Raw genomic sequence first — 19249 nt, 5'->3', positions numbered from 1 at the left:
AAACAAACAAACAAACAACTGACTACACCCAAGTCACTGTTTCTGTTCACTGTCCCCCATTGCCCCACCTCACTGTTCCTTATCACATTCCCCTACACCCCACCTCACTCTTTCTTGTCACAGTCTGCTACTACCCCTACCTCATTCTGCCTCTTCATGGTCCCCCATTATCCCACCTCACTCCTCCTTTTCACAGACCCCTATGACTTCCACCTCATTGTGTCTCGTGACAGTTCCCCACTCAGCCCACCTGACTGATCCTCATCACAGTCCCCCAATTACCCCACCCAACTGTCCCTCATCACAGTCCCCTACCCCTCATTCTACCTTGTCTTACACTGACCAACCTCTCTCTTCCTCATCACAGCCCCCGCCACCCCAACTCACTTTTTCTCATCAATGTCCCCCAATAATCCCATCTCACTCTTCGTCACTACAGTCCGCCAATAACCCCACCTTACTCTTCCTCATCACAATACCCCATGCCCCACCATTATCTTCCTTAGCGGAGTCCCCCACTACCCACACCTGCCTGTTCATCATCCCAGTACCCCATCAGTAATCACAACTTTACCACCACATTCCTCTTCTTTGTTCCAGCACTACATTAGTAATCTGCTGCATCACCCCCACATACCTGTTTATCATCCCAGTACCCAAACAGTAATTTGTTGTATTCAAAACCTCCATCTTCTCCGTCCTAGTACACCATTAGTAATCCATTTTTATCTAGTGAACAAAAACATGTAATACTTGATAAACTCGATGTTACTTAGCTGAAGAATACATATTGATAACAAATTATATGACAATTATATGACAACAATTATGTTATCAGAAAAAAGCCGGAATTACAGGTGTTGGGAGAGGTAGCATAACAAAACCCTTTAGTTAAGGGACATTTATGGTGAATAAGTTCAGTGCAACAAAACCCTTGAAATTCAGTGAAAATAAACTTTAGTTGATGCAATGTTAAGGTGAAAATTCGGCAGGTGTTGGAAGCAAAGACAACTTAACTGTGAGGCCCCCATTGTGCAGCCCCTAAACACACTTTTGGCATCACTAATGACATCACTGATGACATCAGCAAGTAAAGGCAAAGAAATATTGAATGGAACAATGTACAGGGATGGAGAATAATGAAATACATACATTTACCACTGGGAAATGTGTTGTGGTTGCAGGAATGCAAGATAAAATAGTTTCAGGATTATGAACAACAAGAAAAGTGGTCAGAACAGCTATGTTAACAGCACAGTGGTCTTGGATTCAATTATAAGGCTCTTTCCGACACTTCATCAAAGGTGAAATAGGTGTATTACAAGGGCCATAAGCAGGAACACTAATTCCTTGCTTGAGTGATGACTCTGTCCAAGGAAAGGTTTTACATCTACTTTTGCAACTTTTGGTATATGCTGAAATGGGGTATTGTGAGATACACGGAAGATATTGTGTATCTGTACGTATTCAAAGTAATATGTACAGGTTCCACATTCAACATACATCCAGTTTGGTTTGCATGTGTGGACCATAGTTGCAGTAGAACCTGGTCTAACTGTTGATTTTGCAACAAAGGAGTGTCATTCCATGGTTCCTCTGTCAAATTTATAGACTTTTTTTTAGCACAGCCAATAATTCAAATTTTGTATTTACAAGAACATCCAAATACATGCCTTAAAGAGAACAAAAATTAGTTCAAGCCATTGTACAAAGTAGGTCCAATCCTAATATATTCACTGGGACGTAAGTGCTATGTTAAATGGAATGATGTTCGGAAATATGACCCAAGGTGATTGTCAAAGGTCATGCAACCGGGTGTGGTATCTATTGGCCTCCAATACCCACCGCATTTAGCACTTCACCTGCACATTCACCTGCACGACGAAGTTCCAAAGCTTTCACGCATAAGTGTAATGCTCCATTATCTTCCATACTTGACACATCTTTTTCAAAAGAAACTTCTCATACAGAGCATAAGGGTCACTGGTTCAAAAATACTACTAACGCCTTGTTTGTCCTATTGTGTATTGAGAGAGGGGAGTGTATTGTTTATTGAGAGTTAAATTAAGTAAGCAGCTGAGCGGTCTGCAGATTGTACACAGAAAAGAAGGATGGAAGGTCCTCATGCAATTCTTGACCCATATTTCACTGCCCATTATACACTTTCTGGTGTGACAGGACCTGCTTTCAGGCCCTTTCAAAGACAGTATAGGGACTCCCCACCCCAACACCTCGACCGGTGCCAGAGTGAGTATGGAGTCCCTCTCACCCCTCCTTACGTGAAGGATATTGGCAGCGGGGCAAGAGAGGATCCTGCCACAGCAGGAGCAGAGCCGCAGCCCGAGGTGGAGAAACCACTGCAGGGAAGATGCCAGAGCCGCGCAGCACCAGTCACACTATGCTATGGGGTGCAGCAAGAATCACAACACCAGCCCGCCTAAGGATGCGGGTGAGGAAGAGAAAATCACAGCGGCCACCGGAGCACAGGTCTTCAAGGAGTCCACTAGCTCACCAGGGGGGTTCTTTTTATTAATCAGAGCCCCCACAGGGGCCAACACAGGAAAATGAGTCCCACTAAACCACCAGGGAATATGAATACAAGGCACCCAGAATGGCCTGTATTTTCCACTTAACCACTGGGGACCTATATTAGTAAAATGCCCCAGAGAGGCCCAAAGGCATATATTACAGGCTCTGCGTCAATAATGCAGCAAGAAGGGGGCAGGACTTACTAGCCCCTATGAGGACTCCTGCAGCCCTTTCAGAGTCAAACCCCCTGGAGACAAGTGGGTGATTTCCCAGGTTAATCAACCAATCCTGGGAGAGGGTGGGGTATTTAAGATAGTGTTTTTGAGTGGCTGAGTGTGGGGTAGTTGGTCCTGCTCACTTTTCATGAATGGCAACTTTGATGAATTTGGTCGTGCTGAATTGTGTTTAACATTTCTTTTACCACAAACAGGTATGTGGTAAATTGAGGTAAGGTGTATAGTGGCTTTGCCCCGCCCCCCCTGTCTGTGGTCAAATAAGTTAGCAAAATAGACAAAAATAAATTTGGCAATGTTGCCATTCGGGAAAAATACTCAGCAAACGTCCATAGAACCCGTTAGTTGGGTGAGGACAGGAGTTGGTGGAGGACATCCAAGAAACTAGCGGAGGCAGGAGCAACCAGAGTGCAGACGCTATTGGAGAGAGGGGTCTGTGGAGTATTGGTATGTGAGTGGAGTGGGTGAGGAGTAGAGATAGAATAGGAGTAGCAGGGAGTTAGTGAGAGTGGTGTGGTAGTAGTTGTGGGAGTAGTATAGTGGTGGAAGTAGGAGGTGGTAGTTGGTGGTAGTGAATGATAGTAAGGCTTAGTGAGGGGTAGTCACAATAGATACGGACTAGTGGGGGCGAAAAAAGCTAGTAGTAGCAGAAGAGTATTAGTAGTAGAGACAGGAGTGGGAGAACATGGGTAGGGGTAGGAGTAGCGGTAGGAAAGGAGAGGTGGTTGTGGTAGTAGCAGAGGAAGCCAGGAGGTATCATAGGAGGGATGAAAGTATCAGCTGAGTGTTAGTGGGAGTTCAGATTGATAGTAAGGGCAGCAGTAAGAAGAGATGTAGGATTACAGGGTGGAGGGGAAGGGTGGAGTGAGAGATTGGAGGGACTGTACTATGGGGGGAGGAAAGTATCTGTTATGGCAAGTGAAGTGACGGGTGAGGTAAGATGTGACGGGTGAGGTAGGATTATATATGAGAGACAAGAGGGTGAAACAGGGTGAAAAAAGGCACTATTCCTAATGACTCCACTAGAACACTAAGCAGTCTTGGTCAAGGAAAGAGAGAAGACCTATAGGGAGTCAGTCAGCCGTAGATTTAGGGAAACCACAAGTAATACAAGGAAGCAAGAGACACATAGGTGTTCCCTTTCAGTAGTGCTAACACCCTGTTAAGGACACCTGGGATAGATAGGGTGTAAACCGGCGGGAAGTAGAGAGTGAGGGATGGCCCTAGCAGCAAGTTCCCAAAAGAACGCAGTAGCCTGAACGATATCCCTTGCCCTCCCAATGTGCCTGTATTTCCAAGTAAATACCCGTGGACTTGCTACCCGAGTCATCGTGGTTATTTGTGGTGGTCTGCCCGTCACACTGGACAATGATGTCAATATAATGACTAGACATTTTCATGACCTTCTTAGGAAGGATTTGAGTCTTGCCCAATGAACACAATAGCTGACTCTGCAGCGCCAGACATAGTTGCACACTTTTGATCCTTTCCTGGTCCACATGAGAAAACCCACACAGATGTGCACCTTGAATGCAATCAAGCCTTAATATTCCTCTAACAGTATTTGTTGGAAGTAACTTCATCAACAAGCTCTAAATTGATAGTGAAAACATTGCTCCAATTAATTTTTGCTGGAACAGAAGATCACAAATGTAAATATATTGTTAGTTGCCAACCTAGCTATCTCCATTCTGCCTGCAGACCCACACTTTCAAAGTGTATTCTTTCTTCAACCACACTGGACTTATACTTATATTGAGGCCTACTCTTTCTCAAATCCACACACGCTTTACAATTGCATTACATTCACCTAATAGTACCTGCAAAGTGCCTCTTTGCCGGACCGGCTGTTGGAGGAGAGAACTGTCCTGTTGTTTGTTTGCAAGCTTCAGTGAATGGTATTCCAGATACTTTCTTGACCTCACATATAAGGACTTTTGGACTAAAAGACTACTGTGTACTAACCGATTACTACAACTTTTTGTAGATTATACTTGTGGCGTGTGTATAAGCCACGCCCACCAGGAAGTGCAAGCATAAAATCAAGCACGCGCGCGCCCCAGCGCGCGCACTTGCAGAAGTACCTGCAAAGTGTCTCTTTGCCTCTTCGCCGAGGCGTAGAGGCGCAGAGGCTTGGAAGCGGCGCAGGTTATTATATTAAATTTTGTAGCAGTGCCGTGTAAGCAAAATAAATGAATGCAGCGGCAAACGCTGAAATCCGGTATGCCGGCCCGGAGCCCTTTGAAAAGGATGAAAGCGGGCCATTCTCAAAGAAAGGGCCTGATTTACATTCAAGCTCTACCCCCAGTCGGAGCTCAACTAACAATTGGGGAATGCGGATACCTGTACATTTTGTAACGAGTCCTTATCAGCATTTAGAGCCAAAGCTGGCAATTCACTGCAAGTTCCAACTGAAAAGGGGATGGTAGTGAGTGTTGTATTGTCTGAAAATAACACCTGTGGTGTGGTCCATCTGAACAACTCAAAGTTAAGTCCAGCTAATCCCCCGATGGTGATGCCTTCTTTATCAGATACAGCTATGCTGGACTCTGTGCCAATGACAGGGTCAGATTTGAAGGGGCCACTGGCTTGTCCTATGCGAATGAGTGATGTAGCAGTAATAGATCTTGAAACAAATGACTCAGCTTTTTCTAATAACTTGATGTCGGAGTATTTATCAGCGTCCCCAGTGATGTTCTCTGAAACCAGTAGTGGGGACTCATTCTCTTCTGATGATTCGCCATCCCCAATAAAAGTGATTACTAATAATCACAGTACCAACACTTCTTTTACCATTCTCCAGTCGGATAACATGTTGGGATTTTCGCTGCAAGCATTGAATTTGGCAATAGTATCGATCTCTAAAACAGTGAATACATGCAAACAAAAATTAGTGGCGTATGGTGATAGTCTAAATTATGTTGTGGCAATCAACGAATGCCCCCCAATCCGAGAGGTTATCTGACAGAAGTATGCAAACAGAAATTAAAGAAGCTCAGGCCCTCTGTGGCGTGTCAAACAGACCTTAATCTTCTTATCAAGAGGGATAATAAGGGTATACCTCAAGACAATGATAAAATGCATGATCCCCAACCTGTTGTACCATGTATCAAAGACATAATTTATGATGAGACTGTCGATTGTGGGGTAAAGTGGTAAAGTTAAATCTGGGAAAAAAGGATAAAAATAAAATCGACCTTACCACTTCTAAGGAAGATCATTGTGATCCAGAGGGGGATAACCTGATACCCACAGGTCCTATATCGGGGGGTCAAGAGCAGAAAAAAGTAAGTAACGGCCCAAAAAAAAAAAACATTACCAAAAAACCAACCACTACCAAGAAATATAGGGAAATCCTCAGTGAAGCAGTTCTTTAAAGTTATATCAATACCGAAATGTAATACTATTATGACATCACAAGCCATAAAGCAAAAATACCAACAGCATGCACAAGTAAGGAAAGCTGGAACTCTTAACTTTGTGGCTGCACAAGCGATGGCGTGCCCTCCGTTGGATGATCTAATGGAGGTTCTAAGTACTGCAAATAGCAATAATGAAGAAACCATAGGTAAGCAAAGTGGGCCGTCTATCGAGGTATCCAGCCAGCCTATCCATGATAAGGCCCTAATTGAGCCAGTATTGGCTGCCCAGAGTTGGGAAATTCGTAAAGCGGTTGATGCTTATATGACAAGAGCTATTACTCCATCAGTATTACCCCGACCCAAAATAAAGTAACAAGGGGGGTAGATAGCCCGCAAGCCCAGAGTATTGTAACCCACGAACCTAATAAGGGTTTGACCTCCGAGGTGGTAAATAAAAAATGGGTGGGAGTTGAGCAAAGGGTGAAGGCTCCCGAGAACTCTCTGAGGAAACCGGAGTCCTTGAATAATCTGGCCACGGTTGTTGGTAGCCAATTCCAAGGATCCCTCACACAAAAAGAAAATACGAATGTATCACCTGAGATGTCTGGTGCTATCATAAGTCTAATAGAGAGTGCCCTAAACAAAATGCTTGACCAGAACCAGCAAAGACCTCAAGCAGCTGTGATCAATAGAATCCAGCAAGCTGAAGTGAAAAAACAAAAGACTGCCTACAAGATACCCCCAGCGACATATTCTCTAGTGTTGGCATGTAGGAAATCACCATCAATTCAGTATGACCTAAATAGAAGCACAGCGATTGCTATCTTCTCTGAAATTAAACAATTAGAGGACAGTGTGTCCTCGGATATAGCATTGGTAGAATTCACCGTAAAACATCAGTTAAATTCGATAAGATTATGGTTGAAATCTCGTGTAGTAAAAAAACTAATTTGGCAGGCAAAAAAAGATCTCTTTAGATTGGGTTTTGACCTTTTGGTGGAGTCAGGTCCAGTCTCATTATCTAAGCTACCAAATGTACACGGCTCTCATCAGAATGCTCTAGTGGTGGAAAACAAAAGAGTAAGGAATGTACATCCTACCAAGTCAGCAGGTCAGTCCCAATGTTCTTGCTTACAGAAGTAATGTGAGGGGGGGCGCTGAGTCTGCCCGGATTACACTCGCAAGCTGGAAAACTAGGGGATTTAAGCATCTCATTAATAACGACAAAAGTGGTCTGATTAAATGGGACATAGTTTTGCTTCAAGAAACTTGGCTCACGGCTAATTCCCATTTGGGATAATCATGTATTACACTTAAATCTCACCCTTAAACCCCCGGTTGGGCATCCCATTTCAAGTATTTTGACAGTGGTTAAAATGAGGTGTGGAGTGTCATCTGAATTATGTGCCATGCCAAATAAATACATGTTGCTGGTTAAAGTTATGGTGGGGAATATAGGGTATGGAATATTGAACATATACTGGAACCCTATTGCCATGTCTGACAATACTTTTTTCCAGGACCTAAATTCCATCTTAGATTCGGTACCTTAAGCCCAAAACGTTAGAGCATTGGTAGTGGCGGGTAATTTGAATTTAAATTGTCTAGCAGAATCTGACAATCGAAATAAGTCAAGATATCGAAGGTGGTCGGCGTTAGTAAAGGCCAGAGGTCTGTTTATGCTTAGCGGGGCTTTGGGATCAGATATCCCTCCTATGGTGACATTGCAAAAGGGCGAAAGTAAGTCAATTATTGACTATGGCCCTCATTACGACCCTGGCGGAATTCGGAAAACGATGGCGGAAATGCAATACCGCCATCGAATAGCGCTCGGTGCGACTATGACCCGTCACCGCAAAGTACGATGCCATTAGCGACACCGTAGTGAACGCCAACGCTAACTGCACCAAGCACGCGCGCGCGCGCCATGCCAAACCGTAAACACCACCATGGCGCAACGGTACGCCAATTCCGACCCCAGCGGACATGTACCTAACGCCATCAAGCATGGCGGAATGCACCATTCCGCCATGGTGAGAAGTACGGCATCGCGAATCAACCGTAAACGGCCCCACTGACTGCCCGTACACCGCTCCCTGCCCACAAAGTACAACTCCCCGTAGGTGCAACGAAGCCACAATGCAACCAGTGAAATGCACAAGTCACCCATGCATGCCAACGAACAAATGAACCTCAAGAGGGGCCAATGGGAGCTGCAGGGCACAGATGGCACGAATACAGAAGCCATCCCAATGGACATGACCACAGTCCCCCACCAAGAAACGCACGCAAACACAGGCACCTGTGACCAGCAATATTCAGAAAATCAAAACATTCCACCAGTCCACCTGGCTGACCGGCATCTGTCACACAAAACCCAATCCCCCGCCCCTGAGCATGACAACATTCAAACTGTCATATTGGCAGCCCCCATCCCTGACCTCACGGGCTTCGTAGGCAAACGCGCCCAGTACAGGACCACGCAACAAAACTCCGAAGCTGGAACCCAATGCAGATCCCCTCACAATACATCGCTCCCCAAATAGGAATATGCCACATCACTTGCAAAGAAGAACGCTACACGGCCCATATCAGAATAGAATTTGAATGCACATCAATATCACCAAGCCCATACAGCCATCAGGCCATGAACTCCAAAACACATTTCACCATTGTGGGCTGCATCCGCAAGAAATGACCAGCCACTACTTGTGTGACGCCCTGTTCCCTCATGGTACACAGAGCCACATTCACGTACGAAAAGGCAACATGGAAGCGCACAGAACCGCAGGGCCGTCCCAATGGGGAGGCACTAGTCCAGCTGAAAGGCCGAAATGTTGCTCCGAGCCACCAGTACTGCGTAAGGGCATGTGGCCCATTGGCGATCGTCCCATAAGATCGTAATGCTGCTCCACTGATTAACACGAAGCAGCAGGTGTCGGGAGTAAAACCCATCTGCAGGAGTGGCATACAGATGGCAGTGGCAAAAGGGGAGGAGATACCTGTCAACCAAAAGAAAAGAAACAGAATAGAATGGCCATCAGAACTACATTCGAACAACTCACTTCAATGATCACACTAGATCCACAGCCATATGCATGCAAGCCCACTCCAAAGGATCATCACCACCCCAAAACCACTTGCGAATCATAACTATCTATATCGAGGTGAAAACACCATCACAAACGAGTGTACCTGTGCATGCGTCTGTGAAAACAGAATCCTTCAGATGGGATTGGTAACGTGCATGGACACAAGTGTCTGAAGGCGCGTCGAGACAGGGAGGGCTCAACAAGGCCAGATAGACGATGGTCCCACTATGGCAGCCCTGCATCACATAGCGCAGGGGGGGCGGACAGATCCCAAGAAGCCCTGTACATGGCAAACTCTGTATCAAATCACCTGCCCATGCATCCATTCATCATTCCCTCATCCCGTAATGAAAACGCCTGAATATTTACTCACATAACATTAGAAATATCCATTGAGTCTGTGCGTTATGCAGCCTGCAAAATCCACAGTGCCCCAGCACGTAATTCCAGTCTAGTGAAGTAACATGTATTTGGGAACGTCCTGCCTTATCGTCCACTACGCAATTGCGCATCCCATACTATTCATATCAATCATAGCATTCTCGCCATGGCCCCTGTCCCAAGGACATTGAACAATAGAACGTTATATTTGCAGTCAGACCTGTGGGCATCTCCTCGCCGCTAGCTGAAAACCGAAAGCGCCGCCCTTCGAATTCCTCATTTGCAACATCACGTCGAAGAGGCATCTGTGGCCGTTTGAAAACACTAATTAATCCATCGAGTGCGGCTGTGTGTGAAAATGGCAACTGCCTTCACCCACGAATGGGACGCCCCGCCCGTCGTTGCAACTCGGTACAGTGATGAATGAGGGCCCACCGTTACTCGAGTACTACGTTCCACTGACCCTTCACAACTCTGTTCGCGACTGCACAGATAGTATGTGAAACAATGGGACCACAGCAGAATGAACATATCAACCAATGTTACACGGCCATCGGGTACAAATACAAGATTGCAATAGCAAGATGCCATTCCACGAATTGCAGCGTTGTGCGCGGGACGTGCTCGGCCAAAGGGGAGAGCAGTTTGCACAGGTGGAATGAATCACCACAGGTGGAGGCCATTCAGCCTGGAAACACATAAATTGCACAGCCAGTCTCCTCCCACAACCACACCAAAATGCTACCGGCAGGACTCGCGATGTTGGCCCTGGGGGACCTGATAGCACTGCAAGTACTCCAACTCCAAGAAGAAGACGAACACCAACTACAACCGGCCGCACGGAGGAGACGCAGGAGGAGGAGGAGGCCAAGGCAGGGCCAGCAAGGGCCGCCAGCACAGCCACTACCACCACGCAGGCAGCCCGCAATCCCACGCCTCCGAGCACATCCGTTCAACCTCACTGATGAGCAGATCCACACCCTCTACCGTCTGGACCGGGACACCATAACCGCCATTGTGGACATGACACAGGCTGACCTTGTCAGCATGATAGATAGCCCAACCGCCATCCCACCCCTACTGAAGGTGGTGTCTGTACTCCACTTCCTGGCCACAGGCACCTACCAGCACACAGTCGGACAGTTGCATGGCATTTCTCAGCCACTGTTCTCACGGACACTATTGCAAGTGCTCGATGCCCTCCTGAAGCACGCAGACGACTACATCTCCCTACCACGCTCGGAGCTGGAAATTACCAACACAAAAGTGGGATTCCATGCACTTGCCGGCATACCGGGTTGCATTGGTGCCATCGACTGCACCCATGTGGAATTGGTCGTCCCACATGCCATGGAGGCCCAGTACCGCAACCGAAAACAATTTCATTCTCTGAATGTACAAATGGTGTGTGACTCCAACAGGATCATTACACATTGTTGTGCCCGATTCCCTGGATCAACCCATGATTCTATGGTCTTGAGGAACTCTACAATACCACGCTACATGGAGCGACACGCAGGGAACAGATCCTGGCTACTCGGTGAGTCTCATTTCATGCATGATGATGTGGGGTATGTGATTCGGCAATGACCTGGCAGGAAGGGGGCGGGGGGGGGTGTGCGTACGCAGCAATGGCATTCCACATCATACGTTTATCGTCCACATACAGGTGATGCTGGATATCCACTGAAGAGATGGCTCCTCACACCAGTCCGGAACCCACAGAACCAGCATGAGGAGGACTACAACCATGCCCACTCACGTACCCGTGTAGTCATAGAACAGGCATTCGGCCTACTGAAGACTCGTTTCCGCTGCCTCAGCAGGTCTGGCGGGGCACTCCTGTACCGCCATGAGAAGGTTGCAAAGATGGTGATGGCATGTGTCATGCTCCACAACATGTGCGTACGTAGAAATGTGCCCATGCCCCCTGACGCAGAACTGCAAGCACCTGAAGATGGTCATGATGAGGGTGGGGATGTGGCAGCACCTCAAGGAGTCTGCGAGGCACCGGAGGCCCGTGACATTCGTCAGCATCTCATTGATGTATGCTTCTAGCACTCACGCCTGGTGGCTGATACATGGACACGGGACTCGTGGCACTGTGTGTGTCTGGGACATGCACAATATGGACTGTACGCCTATGATGGCCTCGTACACAAAGATCAATGTCCACACATCTCATTGGTTGATCGTGCACTTTTTATGGCATATGTGATATCATGTTGTACACCCTATCGACCCGCCACCCAAGTGAGCCCAACACACCCCCTCCACCCTCCCACCTCCCCCCCGAACACCAGTGTCCAAAGATACTCATCGTCAGTGGGCAGTCGCTATTGCAAGCCCCCTCTGCGGGTATCAGGGGCACCCCTGCCTGTGGAGCGCAGGTTCCTCCCAGATCTACGTTGGGGGCTGCCCTGGACGGAACTTGCAACGGATGATGTCTCTGCCTGCTCACATCCATGCATGTCCCTAAGGGTTTGCGAGAGCTCAGTGAGCACACGGCGCACTGCGGCAAGTTCACCACATACGTCTTTGGACGTCGCATGCAGTTCCCCCCTCAGGCTCTCGGTGCTTCTCTCCATTTGGACTCTCAGGCTCTCGGTGCTACTCTCCATTTGTGCCATTAGTGTCTCTGTACCTCTCTCCATTTCTGCCCTAAGTGTCTCAGTTGATGTTTCTATGTCTGCCTTAGTGCCCCCACATTCATCGGCATGGTCCTTGAGGAGCGTGGCCAGTTGCTGCTGTTGCACTATTAACTGGTCGAGGGACTGTTGCCTCTGCTGGGCCATGGCCATTTGCGGGGGTGTCACAGAGGGGCTGTTGTCCTCATGTTGCCCTGCCACAGGGCTTGTGGGGGATGGCCAGTCGTCGTCTTGTGGGTGCCCCTGCGTGGTATCCTCATGTAGTACGGGATGGGACAGACAGGGGGATTGGGACAGGTCATGGATGGATCTGACTTCGACATCCCCGTCTTCTGTGTCGGAGCATGCTGCCATCAATGGGGTGTCACCTATGGTGCTGCTGCCACCGGAGGCAGTGCCTTCTGTGGCATCCGTTGGGGGGACCTGTGGTGGTGGTGTTGTGTGCATGCTGGCTGCTGGGGTGCCTGTTGATGTTCCCTCCTCTGTGCTGCCACCTGATTTGTGCTGCTGCCGTGTCTTGATGCGTGCAGCTGAGGTGGAGGGTCTTTGGCCGTTGGTCTTGGCCCTCTTTGCAGGTGTGCTGGTAGGGGTGTCCTGCAGCTCGTCGTTTGGATCGGACCCTGTGGTGGAGTAAAGGAGGGCGAGGGTTATTGGTGGGTCTGTGGGAATTGGAATGGCATTGTATCACATGCATTGGGGTGGTACCTGAGGGTGATTTGGGTCGGGGCCTTGGAGGTGCTTCCATTTGTGTGTGGAGTGAGGGTGCAGTTGTTTGGCAGCCTGCAGTTAGGGTGTGCCTGCTGCACGTGTAGTGCGTGTTTTAGGGGTTTTTAATTATTTATGTATTTATTGTGGGTTTTAACGTGCGCTATCAGGACGATGTGTGTGGACGTTCTCCTGGACATGTGTTTCTGTTGCACTATGGGGACACATGGTGCTTCACATGGATGGACTTTGTGGTTTTGGCATTGTTTCATTAGGCCCACCTACCTGATTCTTCGGATGTCTGCACTCCTTTCTCCATCCCTCCGACTCCCTCTATGCTCTCCATTCCGATGGTGGAGGCACAGATTTCTTCCCAGGGGGTCAGCTTGATGGGTGATTCCGACCCTCCCCCGGTGGCTGTGGCAATGTTGCGGTTGGCAGAGAGTATGCTGCGGACGCGTATCCGCAGGTCGTCCCATCGCTTACGGCATTGCTGTGGGGTGCGGGGTGCGGTCCCCACCGCACTTACCCGCTGTGCCACCAGAGCCCATATGGCCTTCTTGTTTGCGAGTGCCGTCCTGGTCATTTGCGTGGAGAAGACGACGGCAGCATTCTCCTGGAGGGTCTCTGTTAGCACGGTGAGTTCCTCACGGGAGAAGTGGACCTGCCGCTTGCGGTCGCACGCTTTCTTCGCTACTTTTCCCATTTTTCTTGGTTTCGCTAGGGTGGATGACGGGTTGGGTTGTGTCTCAGGGTAGTGATTTTAGTGGTTGTGTGGTTTTAGTGGTTTTATAGGTGTACGGCGGGTTGTTTCCCGTTCCGGGCCCGTGTTTTAACTTCCGTTTCCGTATATTTCCGGTCACCGTACTTTACGGTAGGCGCACACTGCGGTGTCCGCTGTGATGGGTGGCGGTATTGCACCTACGGCGCCGTACGGCGGCGGTGTGGGCCGTTTTGGGTTCATTTCCGCCATCGCGGACTTTGCACTTCCGCCATGCCGTGGTGCTCGTGCCCGATGGGTCGGAATGGGCCGCACTTTGCTCCTTCTTGCAATGGCGGAAACGCTATTTACGCTGTGGCGGTCCGGTCAGTCACTTTCCGCCAGGGTCGTAATGAGGGCCTATATATATGTAAACCAGGATTTGTGGCCGGCAATGTCAAATTTTAGAGTGATTACTTCTAATGTAAGCAATCATAACATACTTTTGGCGGAATGGGGGATTGGTGAAATATCTAAGGGACCTGTTCCCCCTTCTTTGAAAGGCTCATGTGTGGTGAATGCTGGAGGGAATCGACTATGATGGTCAGAGAAAGAAGTTAGACAACTTGAAAGATTGTTAAGTCTGGGTTTATCCGATAGAAGTAATCTGTAGGTTAATGTCAGAGATATTTACTCCAATCTATTTCAAGTCTGTCAAGACCCTAAGCCTAAAATAAAGCCTGTTAAATTCCATCTTCATACCTATGATATGGCTGTTAAAGAAAGGAAAGCTAAATTACGTGCTGATTTGAGACACCTGAACTGTCAACCGGGGGATGATAGAAAGCAATTATCCATTGGGTTTAGAACCATCTATCGAAATTGGATTAAAGGACATTGTGCAGTAATGTTTCAATCAGACAGTGCAAATATGCTGGAAATTTTGGCAAGTAAAAACATACCAAAAATGTGGAATGCAATAAATCACTCTGTAACCGCACTGCAAGTTATTCTTCAGTCGTCAGCTGTTCCTGAGCCTATATGTGTTGAACATTTTTCTAACCTTTATGATCCAGTTAAGATCAATGAGACTAGTGCACAATTGAAGTATCTGATGGCCTTCTTTCTGGAGTTTGAACTATCTGATATTCAACATCTTATTAATACGGCTAGTAACTTAAAGGCAAGAGGCCCTGATAGGCTCTCCAATTATGTACTTAAACAATATCCCGAATTATGGGCCTCAATTCTGCATAAAATCTTTACACTAGTTAATGTGTACCAGACTTTACCTAAGTCATAGACTCAGGCGATAACTATACCAATTTACAAAAAAGGAGATAGAGGGAACCCAAGTAGCTACAGACCAATCTCTCTGCTCGATGTTCTTGGGAAACGGTATTGTCGCCTAGTCCTCGAGAAATTGCAATCATGGGTAAAGAGTAAAAAACTGATGGATCCATTTCAATCAGGCTTTGTAAAAGGCCTTGGAACCATCCCTAACATCATGACTCTGAAGATGATTAAAGCCCAGCAAGTCGAATAAGACAACCCCTGTACATGGAGTTTATCGACTTCAAAGCCGCCGTTGACTCTGTAGATAGATCACGGCTATATAAGACGTTAAAACTGTACGGTTGCCCTTAGTCGCTTATGTCACTAATAATCCTTTTCCATACGAATACCACAATGCGAGTCCGCTTAAATCTGGAGGGTAAACTATCTTCAGAAATTGTGACAAAAGGGGCTTAAAGCAGGGTTGTATTGGCAGCCTTTTTGTTCAATTTCTTTATCCTAGAATTGGGTGGAGAATTTGAAAATTGTAATGGAGATGCCACGAAACTTGGAGATCAGATAATTCCATATCTGCTATATGCAGATGATCTTCTATTATTATCACAAACACTGCAGGGTTTACAACTAATGCTGCTGCGCTTGGGGGACTATGACCAGTTAAATAATCTGGTGATTAATACAAAGAAATCACAAATAATGTGTAAACCCACCAGCCCGTGTATGAGCTTTTCGTGGATACTGCATGACATCCAATTATCAAAGGTGACCCAGTATAAATGTTTAGGGGTGCCAATTGATAATCGGAGGTCAAAGCGAGATGATGGGGTAGGCCTCAAGAATAAACTCCAGCATTTAATCTCCCAGTCTCGAATACTAATTAACAAGTATGGGAAATTCCCTCTGAAACATACAATCTTGTTTTATAAAATGAAGGTAATCCCTATAATTTTATATGGTGTGGAAGGAACCCTACCGCCAAACCGAGAGTATTGGGATTTATTGGAATCGACATACTGGAAACAGATATTATCTCTACCACAAAGTGTGCCTATAGCGTTCATTCGCCATGAATTTGGACTATTATCTCTACATGCCCATGTAGTATGGAAACAGTGTGCGTTCTTTCGTAAATATCTATTGGGCCTAAATAGTGCTAGCACCCTGGAAGTTATCGCTTTTAACCTAACTAAATCGGGATGCGCCTTTCCCACAACATGGCGGATCCATGTGATGGACAAATTGGGTGAGTTTGATGTGACCATTGAATTGCTGTTAACAAACCCTGATCGAGCTAAAGCTAAAATCTATCTAGGGGATTGGGCTATGAATGAAGAAAGATGCGCAAAATATAAAGATTATAACCCTCTAATCTTTGGTATGAAAAAATTAGGCAACATGGAATTCTATTTGTTGAAAGCCCCGTCACCTTTGATCGGTATGGATTATTTAAGGTTTAGACTAAACCTATGGACAACGCGGGATGTTCTTTGTAAAAGGAAAACCTTGTTGTTAGAACAAAACTACTGTAGGTATTGCTGTGTAAGCCAACAAAGACGAACTTTGCAACATTTGATAGTAGAATGTATTGCCCTATGTGAAGTTAGAGCAAGTTGCTTTGATAAGGTGATCCTGCTACATAATGATATGGAAAGCGATGAAATATGGCAACTACTGTTTTCAAATGTTCGAGTAAGGGTCCAAATAGCACTTGTGTTATTTCCTCAAATAGTGCTACCACGAGATAAGGAATGATCTTTGCTCCCCTTATGAGAAAACAACATGTGTAATAGGGGCACTTGTATTGCGTCGAGATGGGTTGACTTATATTAGTTCACATTTGAATCGCCCTGTCTGTGTAAAGCTCAAAATGAATGTAATTAGTTGTTGATTAGTTTTAACTAAAATGCATTTGAACCACTTTGACTGTGTAGAGCTTATACGGAATTAAGTAACTGTGGATTTCTTTTAACTTAAATGCAGATTTTTAAAATGTTGTGTGTTTTTCTTTTATGTGCGTGTATTTTATCGTAATACGGATTGATTTCTCTTTTTTTATAAGTTGTGAAATCTTGTCAATTTTTATTTTTTTTGCAGTAAAAATATTTGAAAAGTTACTGTTTGTAACTAAAACAAACAAAAAGAAATTGCATTCACTTACAATTACATTTCCCATCAACATTCTTTAAGCATACATTTGGATTTTTCGCGGACAATATACAGTAAAACCTGACATTACCAGGTAATTCCATTACATACCAAGTATAGCTGAGAATGCCTCGGTTCTCTCCCTGGTCCAGTCACAATTTAAATGTACAGCATCACAAGTGCAGCTTCTGGCTGGAATCACATACGCATAATAGTGCAGCCCCATACACCTCGAAATGCTGTCTAAAATCAGCCAATGCCTTAAACCCCAGGTATGGACACCATGTGCAAAGCTCACCCTCATATGAACAGATGCTGCCATCCTATGCTAATTGCAGGCTCATAAGCCTCAGAGATGTCATTTAATGCCAGTCAGTGCCTCATATGCATGGCATATTCAAAAAAGGTAAGGTTCACCCTCAGATGTATAGCCACAATGCTCCAGCAAGGGTAACCTATGCCAGTTAATGTGTAATATGCAACAGATTCACGATATGTGAGATTCGGTCTCACATGTCTAGTTGCAGTAATCATATGTCAAGCGCAGCCTCAAATGTCCCATGAATACCATCCAATGGCCGTCAATCTGTCAGATGCACGGCAGAGGTTCCATGTCTAAGGTGCAGCATCACCTATGGATGTGCTGCTATCATATGTAGGCTCAGATTCCTCAATAATTAAATGCATGGCAGTGTCGCCATATATTACCCCCAACCTTACAGGGCTAGATGCTGCCATCATATACCATGTGCAGTCTCAACTACCTAGCAATTTCAACCAAAAGTGGTTAATGTCTCATATGGCATGCACAGCATTAAATAGGCCTATGTAATGCAACCCAATGGCAACTAATCCCTCAGGTACGGCAGTAAGCATATGCAATGTGGAGCCGGATACCTGCATGTTCTGCCATCACATGCAAGTTGCAGCCTCAAATGCCAGAGTGATGCCATCCAATGGTGTTTAATGCCTCGTGTGCACTGCAGAGTCAACTCATTTAAAGTGCAGCCTCACATGTGCAGTTGCTGTCATCAATTGGAAAGAGTAGCTTCAACTGCCTCGACATTTGGCAGTTAATGCCAAATCGGTATGAAAGAGTCACAATATTTAAGGTGCAGTCTGACATGCTGGGATGCTTTCATCATATGCCAAGTGCCCAGTTGTGACGACCAAAGGGAGTTAATACCTCGTTCTGTAAACGAGAGGGTCTTCATATGTAAAATTCAGCCACATGAGTGCCCACGCAGCCTAAAGGGCATCAGTAATGCCATTCAATGCCAATTATTGTCACATTTTCATTGTGCAATCTTCATGTGTTAAATAAAGCCTCAAATGCCCAGTTGCTTCCATCTTATCCCAAGCACAGGCTCAAAAACCGAGTAACACATCTAATGGCAGGTTGTGTGTCACATGCCTGGGAGAGGCATCACATGTAAGGTACAGCCTCACATGTGCATGTGCTTCCCACCAGTCATGACCTCAACCTGTCCACCAGCATACCTGCTGGCCCACCTTTCCGCCCCACCTATTTGCCCACACGTGCCTTGGCTCTGCAGCTTGGACTTCCATCACTGATGCAGCCGCACTTCTCAAGTTTCTTCTGGCTTTCCTTCCTCCCACTCTCGCCGCGTCAGCAATTTCCTGTTGATACAGTGATGGTGGTGAGAGGAGTTGCAACATTGTGTCACAGAGTACCAGCATCGGCCCCTGGTGACTCCAAAATAATGTCCATACATGGGTGGGATTTTGGTTGTATACGAATTGTTCGAATGACAATTGACTGAATGACAATTATTAGGATATATATGAGGGGGGAATCCCCCTGCAACACCCTGCCCATTCCAAACCCTCAGCCAAACCCCTTATATTATTATTACCCCAACCCATTGTATATACAAAAATGACCATATGGTCAATTGTCAGAAGGTCAATTAGGACCGCTGTAATATAGTCAATTTTGTCATTTGGTCAATTGTACTCGAACAAGTGGGGTAATACCGGATTTTAGGTCAATCAAGATGAGGCACTCTGGCCAGCACTCTGAGACCCCATTTGAAAGATTACTTGAATGATGTAATCATCATAAGGTTATTACTGCATTAGAAATATCTGTGGGTGTATAATAAAAAAATATGCATCAAATGTGATGTCAAAGTGA

General features: G+C 46.2%; 1 protein-coding gene across 15 annotated transcripts in view; it reads left to right on the top strand.

The window, feature by feature from the left end:
* The window catches only part of JAKMIP3 (Janus kinase and microtubule interacting protein 3), a 2072678-nt gene that overhangs the window by 1900927 nt on the left and 152502 nt on the right, over nucleotides 1-19249 (top strand). The window lies entirely within an intron of this gene.

Source organism: Ambystoma mexicanum, chromosome 8, assembly GCF_040938575.1.
Source record: "Ambystoma mexicanum isolate Mex_15411 chromosome 8, UKY_AmexF1_1, whole genome shotgun sequence".
Lineage (NCBI taxonomy): Eukaryota > Metazoa > Chordata > Amphibia > Caudata > Ambystomatidae > Ambystoma > Ambystoma mexicanum.
This window is presented reverse-complemented; position numbering and strand designations above follow the sequence as displayed.